This window comes from Anser anser (assembly GCF_964211835.1).
Source record: "Anser anser genome assembly, chromosome: 5".
Lineage (NCBI taxonomy): Eukaryota > Metazoa > Chordata > Aves > Anseriformes > Anatidae > Anser > Anser anser.
The window spans coordinates 49,556,620-49,572,660 of NC_139725.1; the positions used below are offsets into that span (position 1 = coordinate 49,556,620).

The following is a 16,041-nucleotide window of genomic DNA, read 5'->3' on the forward strand; positions in this document are numbered from 1 at the left end:
AAAAGAGGTAGGCAAAGGGTACATGGAGCTTTCCTGGGCTCCTGCCTGAGATAAATTCTGTGCCCCTTTGCAGGGGGAGAAGCAAGCAGGAAGCCACAGGGCCTGCAGCAGCAGGAAGGTGAACATGATTAATACAAGGCTGAACTAGGCTGGTAGCTCACAACTCAGGGTCCTTTTTAGGGTCTATATCTGTACTCCAGATTTCTACATCATGAGCACACTCCTGTGCAATGTGTGCTTGTGGAAGGGCAGGTTTGCAGAGCTCAGCAGGAGCTGCAGGCCTGAAGGGAGCAGCTGCCTCCAAGACCTGGCTCCCAGCACTGGCCAGATCCTGAGCTTGGCAAGGGCCAAGCTGCCCTTCAGGGGGAGGCTTTTCTTACTCCCAGGGCCTTCGAGCCCAGACCCAAGAAGGTGATGACTTTAGAAGCCGTGGCCAGCTGGGCTTGTGGCTGGCGAGACAGTCACCAGTCTGTGAGCCAGCAGTCAGATGAGGGAGGCCAGATCCTGCCCTCTTGCCCAGGAGCACGAAAGATCCCACTGAGCACTCAGCTGGACTTGCTGTAACCCCGCTCTGCTGTCAGTGAGCTGCACGTGGTAACCTGTGATCCAGGGACCGCCGTCTGTCAGCGGCATGAGATACCTGCAGTCAGCTGATTGGCAAGACACCGCCAGAGTGAGAGACAAATCCGAGCAAGTCACAGGGCTTGCAGAGAGCCCTGGGAGCAGCGGCTGGCACCGAGCTCCTGCAGACATTCCCGACGGAGCGGCCACGTCCCAGCGTGGCACTACGCTCACATTCGAAATCAAACTTGGTGTACGGTCCCACTGCAAAGGTATGTGTGTGTACATACCCCGGGAGCTGCAGGAATACCTCGTTGCTGAGTGTGCAGAGTTATTCAGGTTTGCAAAACGGTATCAATTGACAGAGCAAATTATTAATGGAACAGACACTTGCAGGGGCAGAGAGGTTTAGAAAGCTGTTCAGGCTGCTTACCCACCCAGCTCCAGCCACGTTCCTTCCCCACACCTTGCGCCTGTGTTTCCGACCTAATTTATAATCCATTGCTAGAGTTCTCAGCCTCTCCTGTGCTTTGAGTTGGCAAATCAGTCTGCCTGTCTAGAGCCATATCAAATGTGTTCAACCAGCTACACTCTTTCATCCCCGTCAGCCGCCCTGACTAGATGAGTAGGCTCAGGAGTCGGGCAGGACTGGCAGACGTGACCTTCCGTGAATCAGCTGCAGACGGGCTCCATCTAAGGGGACTAGAGACACTCTCCAGCAAAGCTCGCCATGGTAATTTAAGACTTTACCATCTGTGGCTCCCCCTTTTTTAGAAGGTGCTCTTTCATAGCAGAAGAGGAGAAAGCAGTACTTGCTCCCACCTTAACTTAACTTGCTTCACGTTCCCCTTGGTTTGCTCTGCAAGCCAGGACAGTGGTCATAGTGACACAGGGCCCCTTCTACCACCTCTGCCATGGGGTGAGCTCTTAGTCTGCCACAACAAGATTCCCCTCCACTTCTGTGGAAGGGAACATTCTGTGTTCCTTAGGAAACTGTATCACACCTTCGGATGTGGTCTCTGCTGAGAAAAAGGTGATTTTTTTTTCACAACAATTAGCTCAATGGAGACAAGATAATTTAGTTTTGCTCTGAGTGCTGCAATAGACGATGTCAACTCTAGAAACAGCTGCTGGCTGTAGCTTTTTTTTTTTTTTTTTTTCCCTAGAATATGTAAAGTGAGGTAAACCAGCACATTTTGTAAACTAATCTCAATTTTACTGAATTTCTTCAGTGGGAAGGAACCCTGTAAAGGTCTTTTAAAATGTAACAGTACTTTGTTGAGATGCTCTCAAATATCTTTTTTATCCTTTTTATTTTCCACTTTTTTTGAGAAAATTTCTATGCTGTTTTGAAGGCTCAGACAAAACATTCTGGGGCATTTTTATGTTTCTTTGAATTTATACAAAAATTCCCCATGTTTTGGTTTGCAAAAAACGCCTGTGTTTTTTTCATTCTGATTGACCTGAATTCCCAGCATAGATCCATTTTTTAAAATATGAAAATAAACAAAACATCAGCTATTATCACATCTCAGAGTGCATTTTGCCTATTTATCTCACAGTGAAAAGGATGCTTTCCTTTGCTTAATTGCATCCTATTTCATGCAGATATAGTCTTGTGTTGCCCTGACGATTTCTCTCTCTCCTCCTGGCTGTCCTCACCTCTCCAGGCCTTTCTGTTGTATCCTTCTGCTCTATGTAGGTCACTACTGCACTTCCCTGGAGTCTCCCCTTGTCGTTTCTGAAATGAGATGCTTCATTAGCCACTCTCTAGTCTTCTGGCATTACCAACTTCTGCAGTCAGCTTGCAGACACCTCTGCTAGTGGCTGCCTTACTTTTCTTGCTGTTTGCCCTACAGAAATAGTACCAAACGCATCCATGAGTCACAAACTCTGGGGAATGCCCATTAGTGTGTGCTGGGTTACTCCTGGGTGTGTTTCACACTCTACATCTTATGGAACCTCATTAAGTTTCTTCTGTGTTTAGATGCTTGGCATAGCTAATATTTGAAGAGAGCAGATATAAGGTTATTAACATTTTGTTTTAATCTCTTAAATCACCCTATTTCAGGGTAGAGCGAGGGGGTTTGCAAATCAGAAGCAGCTCTATGCTTCCGGCTCAAATGGCCCTATTTTACCCTAAGAAAAAGAAAACTAAATAAAGAGGAAGAGAATTATATATACGAGTGTATGTGGCTCCCCGCCCCCTCTGACAGGAGCACTGAAACCGAACAAAGCATGGCAGTTGTCTACTACTGGGAAGAGACATTTTAAAGGTAGGAAATGCAGAGAACAAAGCGTGCATGTTCCGGAGCTCTGCACACAATCACCAACAAATAAGCCTGGCAGTGTCTTCGCTTTCTGTAGGAGTGTGCTCCGTACAGCTAATCCCATCGTCCTGAGTTGCCATCTGGAGTATGCCATGAGCAGGTCTGTGTAACAGAGGTGTTGCAAGCGTACAACAAGCAGGGCAGCGTACTGAGGGCCTGCCAGGAACCATGGGCTGTTCTTGCTCATTCACACTTGGAGACTAATACACAAAATGTACTTGGTGAAGGGCAACTGCCTCTTGTGAGGAGGCCTCCTGGAAATAAAAGCCTGCATCCTATCAGCGGTATTTCCCCCCTACAATTCAGGAGCGGGATGGCCTTCAGCACACTGCACAGAGCACCACAGGAACCCCACATCGGGGGAACTTTCAGCAAGCAGGAGGAATATCGACAGCAAACAAAAACTGCTAAAGCCTGATGAGAGGATGCTTGGCTCCTGCTGTGCTAGAAATGGCCTTTCTCCAGTCTGAATGCCAGGCGAAGGCCTTGTGGCAGCCGGGGGCTGGCTGTCGTCCTGTTACCTGCCCAGCAGCTGCCTGTGGTGGTCATTGCTCCTGAGCACACATGGGCTTGTGCATAGGACCACCTGTCCTCGGCAGCAGGCAGCTATCCAGCTGCTGTGACAGAGGGAGTTCCTGTGCATCCCTGCAATCTCTGCTGAACTGGGGGCCTGTGCCTCCCTCCTGGCCCTCCACCACCAGGTGCACAGCCATCCCCCATTCCTAAGCAGCTACAAGTCTTTTGAGGGGGGCTCTGCAGTCTCTTTACAGCTATTGTTGTTTCACCTTCTGCTGAATAATCTTTGCTTTGTTTTGTTTTGTATTTTTTTCAGTTTTTCTCCTCCTGTCCTTTGCCAGCTTCATCAGCCTCCTAATTGTTCTCACTTAGCTGCTTTTCACGGTAGGCACGTGTAGTCAAGTGCAAGTTTCCAAACTCCTGGCAAAGCTTTCTACTGGAGAAGGGAAAAAATGGGTCAAAAATAAACAGCCAAGTCCTGATGGCCATAACCTTGCAGGATTATTTGTTTCCCCTTTTCAGGCCCATACGCTGGACTAGGCTGGTAGCGCAACAACAGCTCGAGGCAGCAGGGGTGCTTCCCACCCATTGATCTCAAAGCTGTCTGCTGAGTGCGGTGGACTTTTACTAATCACAGTTCAGGGACACAGGGAAGGAAGGATGGAGATGTGACACAATCTCCTGCCTGCCCTGCATTGCTCCTGCCTCTCCTGACAGCTGCAATTTCTTGCCACGTTGAGACTCAGGTTCTCGTGTCACGCAAGAATTAGAAAATCACCCATTAATCTTCTTCCTTCTTTCCCCCCCAGGGGTTGCTGTATTTGTTCAGGCAAGGTTGCATTTGCTCAGGAAGGTGGGTGCTGCCCATCGGCAGCAGTCACCCTTTCTCTGCCCCTCTCCAGGGGGCTCTCCTGCACCTGCCTGCTGCTTGACATCCGTCACTGGTAAAATGGCAGACAGGTCACCCTCCATTCCTGAAGCAAGGCACTGAGCTCCTCTGTTGACATTAACCTCAATAATGAAAGTGCAATTTATGTTTGTAAAGAAAAAGAGAAAAAAGGCAAACGTTTGGGTCATGTGTCCTCCCCTCCCTCCTACCCTCAACGTCTTTGATCCATTTTGGGCTGTGATCCAAAAGCTCATTAAAAGGAAAGTACAGCCAAGTATTAGTCTGAAAGAGAGGAAGAAATGGCTCATCCGTCAGGAGAAAGACAAACAGTGTCAGATACTGGTTACTAATTTGCTCTCCCCTGGGATATTTGCTTCTTTTAACCATGTGTTAAAAGAAGAATGTTTGCCATGGAGAGATACTGAGTCTGCACGACGCTTTTGTATCCTGGGCTTCTCCCTTCCCTGGCGTCACAGTGGGGTGGGCATCTCACGTGTCTGTTGACCACTGTCCTTCTCCGAGGTGCTGGATGAGCACTCCTTGGGGAAGGGACATCTCCCCAGCGCATAGATGGCACCTGCAGTCACCTGCAACAACTGAAATCTGGTGGTGAATACATACATTCTGTTGCAGCAGAATAGGTAAATTCAAAAGATTAAACCAGCCTGAACAATAAGCCAAGTAAAGAAAAATAACACTTTTCTGCGAGGAGATTTTGTTAAACATATATTAGGACAAAATTAGTTCTAACAGTGGTATCATACCAACACTCAACACAATTCCTGGGGAATCATTGTTTGGAAGATTGGTTTCCAGTGGGGTCCTGCAGGCAATTGCAGTGCTGCTCTTTCCTCTTGTCCTCTAGTTAAATCAAACTCACCTTCTACAAGTGTCCCCCATCAGGAGCACACCGTTGTAGGTGTCTTCAGTCTGGCAGGCAAAAGCACAGTAACAGCAGATGGAGAGAGGGTCCATCACAACAAATACAGCCTGGAAAAAAAGCCCGGATTTTTTATGGTCAGAGGAACCTCCCATTGCCACTGCTTGCTGAAGGCTGTGATCACTGGACACAACGTAGGGATGAGATATTTTTCTGAATGATGTGTTCATGTTTGAGGGGAGTTAACTGAGGGAAGGCCTGTCGTCTCTGCTAATAGTTGTCATGCCCTTTTCATCTGAGCACTCCAAAAACTTTTGCCGGTGAAAATGTAGGTCCCTTAGAAATGTCATTCATGTAGATCATAATAGAGCTATAGAACAGTCTTATTGAAGTTGCCCTGTTTAGTCATCTTCTCTACATTTTAGAAAACAATTTGCATGGGAGCTGTACGTCAGCTGTAATGGAGTACCACTGGCAGTCTGGTCTATCTACCTCATCCAGAAATTGGTGCTTGTACCAACTTATCCTCAGGAGAAGGATGTATCTTCTAGTGCAGCATTAGTCAGCAGTCTCCTCTGCTTTGGCAGTTGCTATTTTTTAGTCATTGAAAGAAGGGCTGCTTTAAGAAATACCACTTGAGTCATAGGGAAATTGAGCAGGGGTCAGATCTCACTGTCCTGAGTAGGAAGTTGCACTCCCACTTCCTTCCTGCCTCTTTCCAGAAGATCTCTGGTAGTCGTCTCCCTCCCGTGCTTCTGTCACCGAGCTGCCTGGGGAGTGAAACCTGCCCTGGCTCCATGAGGAGCCTTTGCATGGCTCCAGAATGGTCTCCCCCAAACCCTATTCACCGCCTCATCTAGTGAAGCTGCAGGTTATATTTCTGGGGTATCAGAAAGATTTTTTGTGAACCCTTGGCTACCCCCAGCTTCATTCCCATCCCCTACTGTATATCATATGGCTGCTGGAAAAGTGAGAAATAAAATGCCTCCAGCTGTGAAGCTGGGCTGAGGGCCTGAAGATTGATGCAAAGCTCAGCACAGCTCTGCCCTGCCATTAGCACCTTCTCCTATTAGATCACTGTGCCTGAACGATGCCCACTCGACCAAAACGCTTTGTCAGCTTTAATTATTATCGTATCTGCTATAAGTCGAATGCTTACTGTTTAGTAAACTCGTGCACAATACCGGGCAAATATGATTTAATTCCATTTTGCAAGTTGGGAAAGTTTAGGCTTGTTCCTTGTAAGTGATGTCACGGAGGGCTGCGGCAAAGAGCCGAGTGAAGAAGCAGGCTAGTTCTTGGGCTGTCGAGGAGGAAATGGCTGAGGATACTTTCATCTCGGTATAGCTGGATGCGTGCGTGCTCTGTAAGCAGTGCCCGAGGCAGCGCTTCCTGCCCTCGGCCCTCTGAGGAAGGAAGCTTTGTGGTGATAACGTAAGGTGCAAGGTAATGCTGGCTCACCAGCAGGGAGGGAGGATGTGACTCTGCGTTTGTCACTGGGGCTGCGCCAGCAGCTGTGCAAGGGGAGTTTCCAGCAGCAACCTCCGCTGAGCACGCAGGGAGCGGTGGCTCTGCAGCCTGGGTGCTGCGCCTGGCGTAGGAGAGCCCAGAACAAGGAGACAGGGCTTGGCTGCCCTGGGAATGACAACGCTGCTCATGTCTGCGCTGCCCTGCTGAAGACAGGTGGAAAGATGGGAGAGGAAGCTTTCTGGCTGATTTAGAGGTCACCTGCACATCTGAGAGATCTCAACTTCAGAAACGTACATCTCCATCACCTTGGACACGTCAGTGCACCTCTGTCCGTACCCTCACTGAAGGCTTTTGTCTGCCAGATCCAACTCCCTGTATATGTTACCCTTCATCCAGAGTTGCCAAAGCTATGTGCAGTCCTCAACTAAACCGGTGCCTTCCAGAAGTACGTAGGTAGTAATAAGGAGTGAGTTTCATCTGATTATACATATTATATAATTTTAAAAATCATTTAAAATGACGACAATTTTTATATACACTATAATACTGCCGGGTCTCTAAATTGATGCGAGGTGGGAACATAACTAGATTCTTGCTTGCTGTGTTTGCAGGATCCATTTATCTAAGGCTAGCAGAGGGCTCTAGTAACACCTAATCTGACCACAGATATACTCATTTTTACCTCTTTGAAGCTAGCCTCTCCTTGTGTCTCCTGTCTCGCTGAGCCTGACACGTCACAGGCTGATGGGTGTCGTGCTTAAGCCGCTTGGGCACTGAGTGGGCAACAAGCAGCTGTGGAAAAGAGTGGCTCTGGCAAATGCTGGCAGCTCCTTGCTGCTGCTGTGTGCATCCAGCAGCGGCATGTCCTCTGGGCTCATCACGGCAGCTCCTGGGAGCTTGCCTGCACACAGGCACCAGTGCCCAAGTGCCATCATAGAGCAGCGACTCACCTGTCTGTAACCGAACCAGTGTGAGCTTGTTAGCTGCTCTGTTTGCTGGGTTCATTTTTAGTTCACCGTGAAAGCTTTTACACAGAGAAGTTAAGCTCTCATCCTAGCTAAACCTTTATATTATTCTATTACAGTGCATTAAAAAAGTAGAAAGGCTGCTATGGTCTGCAAATGACTATACATGCAATTAATTTATTATTGGGGAATGAAAGAGGAAGCTCCAAATTCTGGTTTGTAAGCAAAGGTAAAATTGTGATAAACTATATCCACTCTATTTTGTATGCTGAAAGATTGGATGTAGCCCAGGTTCTGAGCAAAAAGTCCAGGGGATGCTCATAGTCCTTCTACTGAAACTGTCTTTCATTCATTTATATGTGGTCTGATCTGTTAAATGGGACATAGCTTTTCTGAGAGCAACGGGCACAGAGAGCTGCCACTAAGCATCAGTGGTCGTAGGAAATTGCTACTCTGCATCTGTCAGATGCCCATGCAAGAAGGTTTTGAGAAGTTTGGATTCCCTGTGCTGTGCGCATATGACAGACCCCTTTATAAGCAGAAAGCAACAGGCAACCTGAAAAAGGTGTTAGAAATCTCAGACTGGATTTTATTGTAGTTTTAAGTAGAAATATCTCTCCCTGCTGTTGTTGTGTCTGGATTTTCCCTAAGCAGGATTAGTTTGTGACCAGAGCTGCACCTCTGTGAGTCCAGGAAATCTATTCTGAAACTGTATTTCTAAGGAGACCTCATTACATTTCTGAATGACACTGAGCTGGCCGAATGCACTGGTATTCCAGGGCAGCCCGGGGCAGCCAGGCAGGCAGATGATTTTCCTAACACTCTTTACAGAGGAATGAGCCCAGGGTCTAGCAACCCTCGAATGGGGACCTAGGGCAGGAGAGAGGAAGGAAAAGGATGGCGTTTGTGGATGCAGTTGGAAACTGAACGGGATTAGCGACAAGATGTGATGTTGCATTGGGGTAAAGCTCTGGCTATCAAGAAGCCCTGGGTTTATAGACTTTATTGGGATCATGTGACATGACCCAAGGGACTTCACATAGAAAACTGAGAGGTGTTTCTCTTTTCCTCCTATTGCTTCTGCGAGCCCATTCTTTGCTTTCACCACTATGAAGAAGTTAGTTAATCACTGGCATGCAGCAGAAATGACTGCAGTGAGTAATAAATGGTGGGTCCGTGCTGTAAAAATGCTTGCTGCAACAAGAAAGAAGTGTTTCTGCAGAGAAGCCTGGTGCCAAGGACAAGATCAGGAAGGACACAACAGCAGAGGGGAAGGCCTGCTGCTTGATGCTGTCTCCCCCTGACCTGAAGCCCTGGTGGCAGAAATGTGGCCTGCAGGAGCCAGTCTTGGGCAATGGGTGCTGCAGATTGAGCCCCACTGACAGGACGCTGAGATTTCTGTACACTAGAATGGCTTGGAAACCACACGAACAGATGATGGACACTGTGACAGTACTCCAGTGTGAAGGAGCAGGAGTGGCGGGGATTGCTCTTCCTGCAGAATGTTTCAAAGCAATATTTCTGTGGATGCCTGAGCATAGATTGTATGGTATTTTCTTCCTTGCAATGAAGGACAGACAGTTTGACTAAAAATAAAATCCAAATTCAGCCCAGAGTGGATTCCTCCAGAATATTGCTTTTGGCCAAACTGCTCTGAATTGGACAACAACGTCTGGAAAAGCTTCTGTGTCCCTTGACTGGCTGGAGAAAAAACTGTGCTTGATCTTGGCAAATATCCCAGCTCTCTGCAAAGTGCAGAATGCTTCTCTCCTTTTTGACCTCATTGCTGTTGGACTCTTATGCCAGCCAGAGTTTAGGAGCTTTCCATTTATTGCAACAAACTGAAAATGGCTGGCAGCTAAGTTCAACAGATGCAGGAATAAGGTGGTTTATTCTTTCTCCAGAAAGGCACAAAAAAGAGGCATCGTCCAGCCAAGCATTGACCAGAAAAGGTACGAAGCAGAGCAGATTTCATCAGCTCCAGCTCACAGAAACTACCCTTCCTAGGCGGAAAAACATCATTCTGTACCATATAATTCTTCTTTCAGCTCTGCAGGTCAAGAGACCTGTCTGCAAAGTGCCTTGTACCCACTGAACTGCTGTAGGAACTGTTAGTAATAACACGCCGCCTAATTTGCTCTTCCAGGGAACTCTTCCCCCAGTTTGAAGCACTGGAGTTAGTCATCATTAATTTATTAGCCCACTCTCCCATGACGTAGTATGCAAGTACATTTTTAACTACCATTGTAGTACTTCATGGCATTTCTTCCATCGAAAGGCAGAGGAGCAACATCTGTTTTGTAGGGAAGTGCAAGTGTGGGTGCCCATCTTCTAGCATGGCCTTGTAGCTGATGGAGACTGATGTGCCAAGACACTCTGCAGTTATTCACGAGCAAAATTTGCCCAGTTTCTACCTGCCTCTTACCTGTGTCCTGAGAAGTGTGAGAATATGATTACCTTGCTCCCAGCCCAAAGGGGTGAATCACAGGACTCACCTTCTTGCAGAGAGACTTGCCCAGAGCTGATCACTCATCGCCAAAAGCAAGTCCATGAAGCCGGATGGCCTCTTTGCTCCACCTCCTAGCAGCCCTCAGGCTTCGAGCAGGTGCAGTCCCTGCCTTGTTTCTGGCCTAGTCAGAGACCTGCTGAGGGCAATCCAAAGTATGGGTACTCCAAATTAGGCAGGCCTTTCACTATATTCTAGGGGGTGTTGGATTATACAGATCACAAGCCTACACCTAAATAAATTGGAGAACCTTTTTCACATCAGAATGACTATCTAATTTGTTTGATGTAGACACCCCTTTATTATCCCTCAGCACTGCTTGATCCTACATGTGTTTATCCACTTAGATATACATGATATACAGGCTTTTTTTTTTTTTTTTAATTTATATTTGATTTTGGGAAGGAACGAGATGAGCTCCAAGTAACAGAATGTGATAGCTCTGGAATATTACACAGCATTAATCTCAGAAGTGAGTGGGAGCAAGACACTGAGGAATGCACAGCCTGAGAAAACTGGGGAGGCTCAGTAAGTAGCAGGAGGAGATAAAAGCAGACAGCTTGGGAAGATATTTGGAAAAGAAATATTGGTATAAAGAAGACAGACAGGAGAGAGACAACCCAGGCCGCTTCCCGGGCAAACCTTTCAGTGAGTGCCTGCAGCTCTGTGCTGCTGGATGTGGAATTGTTTTATGGATTTCTCTTGTTTCCAGGGTCTTGGAAAACTATTGTCTAGTGCATGACCTCATGGGAAGTGCAACTGTTCAACATAGTGAGCACATCCAAGAAAAAAAAAAGAAAGAAAAGCCAAAAATTAAATTTGGTGGTTAATTTGTCCTATTTTTATCTTTTCTGTGAGTTATCTGGAGATGCATGCAACTTATTTTTGGAAGATTTAGGAAGCAGAGGGTGTTACCAGCTATTGCAGCATATATATATATATACACACATTATATATATTTATGCTGCATTTTTTGTGACAGATAATGAGCTGCAAAAGATACCTATAGAGGCAGCATCATTAAGGGAGATTGCTTTTAGACAGTTGCATTAAAGATTTCTCAAGTAAAAGCTGAAGTAACTGTTTCGCTATTGTTAAAGAGAGACGCATGGAGTGAAGGACGGAGAGCACGCTTGGTTCTGTGGCGAGGGGTCATGGGCTGTAAAAAGGCTCAGAAATTAAGGAATTGGGCTGCAGCTGTTTATGTGGTTTGCATTTCCAATCCCTCCCATAAGAAACTGCATGGCTGCACTCTATCATTTGCAAGGATCACTGTAGATCTGGCAGGGCCTTGCCAGCAGGATTGCTGTCTCCAGGGGTTTGCCTCTATACAGCCTGTGGCTGTCTTCAGTCTCTCCTTTGTGCCTTATTGTGCAGACACAAAGAACTCAATTTTGATTTTCTCTGAAACACTTTGTCTTACTGACTTCTACTCAGTTGCTCCTGTTGGATAGCTAAAGCTATTCTTAACTAAACTGCATCTACATCTGATGTATACAGGCTCCCTCTTTCTTCTAACTGTATTTAATTCTAAGGGCTTGTTAGCTCCCCAGAATATTTTATTTTTTCCTGTTCAAAACAGGAAATTGGCCCAGGTGCCATTCCCTTGCACTAGCAGTAGTTTTGCTGAGTGTCAGTGAGAGGCAGGTACAGCAACATCAGGGTCCTGGAGGTAAAGTTGTGCCAAAATATCATAGCCGAGGGATTTGCACTGCATTTAGCCAGGAGGTTATTGTCTGCCTATGCTCAGACACTAATTGCTGACGAGACTATGTGCATGTAACACATCATGTTTCTAATCATGTAAACAAGTATTTTCCTGGCCTTGGAACTGGCAGCCAAAATGTGATTAAAATTCAGTGAGTTTCCTCCTCTCCCTGGTAGTAAGCATTCCCACTGAGTCAATGAAGGCAGCTGCGCTGGCCAGGGCTGTGACCCAAGCTGTAGCCTGAACAATAAATTCTGCGAAGGAAGAAGGACAAACCTCTGGGAATTGCCTGTTTCCTTAGAAGATCTGAGGAGCCTGTTGCTTGGAGGACCTCACTGCATCTCTTGAACAAGGAAAAGGCAGTGCTGCCCCACAATGGACGAAAGGGATGCGGTATCCTGAGGTATCTTTCAGCATCAGATATCCAGCTTCAGGGGAGGATAGGCTCAAAAGAGGCAGATATGTCTTTGCTGATCTTGTCTGCACCCACTTAAATCTGCGCTTCAGGGCTCCTGTTGATCACCTGCAGAGTCAAGGAGGAATTGCTCAGCTGACGGATGCAGACCTTGAATATGGGGATGTTTGTTTCTCTCACTGTTATTCCTGCCTTGCAGTGACACAAAAGATTGTGGCATCAGCAAGTGATGGCACACAGAGAAGCTGGGTTGTGTCCCCAGAAGTGCTGTCAGTGGAGCCTGGGGACTTTTAATGATGTGCAGAAGGAATTAATATTTTTTCCAGTCTAGTTTGATGAAAACCACTATATAGCTATTTTTTTCTTTCCTTTCCTTTTTCTTCTTTCAGTAGCTTGGGGGGTTCTTTAACTTCCTGTGATCAGCTGGGAATTGCTGTGAACAAGCCCTGTGCTGCCACAAAGGACCTGAATATTGGCAAGGCCCATGGGGCTCCCCTGCTGTCTTCCTGTGTGGAGTACAGTTTTTGACTTTTACCAGCCTCCTGTGGACTTGGGAAGTGAGGAATGGATGTCTCCACGTCCCCTTGCTGGTCTCTTAACTGGTTTCAGCCGGCTGAGGGGTCCAAGCTCATATCCTGGGTGGATGCTAATTTATTCAGGAGGGCTTGCTCCTTTGGCAGATGTTATGCATTTCACTACATCAGAGATTCAGCTGTCAGCAGAGAGGGCAACATGCATATTCAGGGTCTCCTTTAATGTCAGCCATAGCAGAAAGTGCCTGCCACTCAGCAGTAACAGCTTGAAATGCTGTGGGGCTATCGGTGCGATGCTGTGCAAGTGGAGATCTCCCTCGTAGGCCTCTTGAATCTCACTCCATTTATTAGAAGGGGCGATTACTCAGATTTCTGTTCTGGGAGACTATTAACTAGCAAGCTAGACAGTGAATTTAAAGTCCACTAGGTACAGCACACTTGTACCCTACAGGGATAATGAAATGTAAGCCTTTCTTTCAAAAGTGTCTTAATGCACTTCTTGCAAGTTCCTTGCTCAGTGATTGCCAGTAAGCCTGTTCCCATGGCCAGCACACCGCGGTGAGGACATGGTGAATTTAGTCTGGTTACTGTGCCTTGGCTCCCTCAGGTAGTTATCTATGGAAATGCAAAATTTTAGGTAACGGTCTGACTTACTTTCAAAGGAGGTTGTTAGCATCTTCCATCTTATCTGATAAAGCTTCTAGTTGGAGCTGAGATAACAGTGAATATATTGTATGTAAGGGACCGAGTGCCCTGCTAATACTGGTGAAATAGCAGTTTGCATATGTGCAAAAAAGAGTTGATATAACTTAAGTATATTTGTAACTGGTTTTTATTTACTTAGGCTTCCTGTCTTGTAATTTCATCTTTACCAAGTCCTGGGGTGCATCAAGCCTGTCATTGCTACTCAGTTGAGGGAAGGGATTGACTCGCTCTGCTCTGCATTGGTGCGGCCTCACCTTGAGCACTGTGTACAGTTTTGGATGCCACCCATAAGAAGGACATAAAACTATTAGAGAGTGTCCAAAGGAGGGCAACTGAGATGGTGAAAGGTCTGGAGGGCAAGACTTATGAGAAGCAGCTGAGGTCCCTTGGTTTGTTCAGCCCCGAGCAGAGCAGGCTGAGGGGAGGCCTCATGGCGGCCTGCAGCTCCCTCATGAGGGGGGCGGAGGGGCAGGCGCTGAGCTCTGCTCTCTGGGGACAGCGACAGGACCCGAGGGAACGGCATGGAGCTGGGATAGGGGAGGGTCAGGCTGGGTGCTAGGGAAAGATTCTGCACCCAGAGGGTGGTCGGGCACTGGGACAGGCTCCCCAGGGCAATGGTCATGGCCTGAAGCCTGACAGAGTTCAAGAAGTGTTTTGACAATGCTCCCATATATAGGGTCTGATTTTGGGGTGGAGCCAGGAGTTTGACTCAAAGATTCTTGTGGGTCCCTTCCAGCTTGGGGAGGTCTATGATCCTAGGAGCTGTTTGTTCCGGCCTCAGGTTATACTAATTTGTGGTTATTTTCTTCCTCAGGTCTAGGATGTTGAAGGGTTTCACTGTGTCACATTGGTTTCTTTAGGATACCAGCTAAGTACTGTTTTCAACATGACCAGGCTTGCTTTTCCAAGGCAGGGGTTAGCCGGCAGCCAAGCCTTGCCAACCAGAAGGCCATAAGTATATTTTGTAGAACAACATTTAAGGATAAACATATATACACAATGACACCCAGAAACATCTTCCATCTTCCAGAAACATCTTCCATCTTCCACGACAGCAGGGTGAACTCACATTAGTCAGTATGTCTGGTGCAGTGCCTCACTGCAGGCTCGCTGTGTGGCGTAGTTTTGCTATGCACCACTTTGCAGCTCTCGTGGTAGAGAAGGTGTCCAATCTTCAGCCGTTGCACCAGCAAAAGGACTGTAAGAGTTTTGTTGCTAAGGGATGGATTCAGAATGAGTTTTTATGATGAATGCTGTATGTCTATCTGACAGTGATCTGTACAGAGCAGTGACAGTCACAAGTCACCTCCAGCTGTGGCTAGCAGCAGGTTGTAACGCTCCAGCAGCTTGTCCACCTCTGGCTCTGGAGCAGGGAATTGGTGCTGCCAGAAGTGGCTGGCTTTGCAGGCACCTCATTTTGGGGGCACAAGTGAGGCCTCTGCCAAGTATTTGCTGCCGTTTCCACACTGGGTTGATGGTTGGGGGCTACTGTTGGCCCTACCCCGCATTCACTTGTGAAACCTCTCAAGTCTGTCTGCCCCAGGCAGATTGTGAACCTACAGGCCGACTGTGAACCTTCAGGCCATTTCCACTTCTCACCCAAGCTTTCACAAGGTCTACAAAGCCTCATCCCCCCACCCCCGGAGGTTAATCTGGAGTTAACACAGGCACCAGAGGCACAACCCAGCTGAATGGATCAGGAACACTGATGAAGTTTAGGTTGACCCTTCAAGAGAGCAATCTGTGCTTCCCGGGGTCAGCGGACTTGAAGTAGTGAAAATCCCTGAGCACCTCCTGCTCAGCTGGGAATTTCATGTGTCATATAAATCCAGCTCAGCATACAGCCAGAGGTGCACAGGTTAGGCTCGTTAGACACCAACTTCCTACCCATAACAATTCAGCGCTGCTTTGCTGCAGTCCCCTTGGGCTCGGTGTGCCCATGTGCTCAGCCCGTGCCCAGCACGCGGCACCAGCACAGCACTAACACCATGTCAACATGGCTGCCGCACCCTCACCGGCCTACAGCAGCCCAAAGGTTAGAGCCTGTGCCCCCCAGATACGATAGTCCAGGTGTTGTCTAACCCAGATGGAGAGTATTTGGACCCACAGGTCCCACTGCACAGAGGAAGGCAGTCAGTTGACAGGGTAAGGAGGGTAATTCAGAAGAAAGCGCTCCCCTTTTGAAGCTAGCTGTCCTGCAAGGGAGACAGGTTTCATAAAGGCTGTATGGCATACAGAGTAAGGACCTCACCAGCACTCTGCGAGTGAAGCTTGGAGAGGGCAAGGTCACTGATTTGTGGAATAAATATACTTTTTTTTTTTTTTGTAAAGGTCAGTGACTGACTATGATAAAACTAAAACTCATAGTCACTGATACAACATTAGAATTTCTGCAAAAGATTCAGAAAACCTGAATTGTACCAAATGAGTAAAACTGGCAATTTTGGGACCATTCAATAGTACTCTGTCGTTGGCTAAACCAGTGCTTATTACAGAACTAAGCTGAACTTGAACACAGCAGCTCTGGCCATGGGACCACACCATGTAATTATCCTGCCTCTAT

The 16,041-nt window shown here is 47.2% G+C and overlaps 1 long non-coding RNA gene across 2 annotated transcripts in view; it reads left to right on the forward strand.

The window, feature by feature from the left end:
• Window positions 1-16,041, forward strand: part of LOC310900632 — a 79,759-nt gene that overhangs the window by 20,938 nt on the left and 42,780 nt on the right. The window lies entirely within an intron of this gene.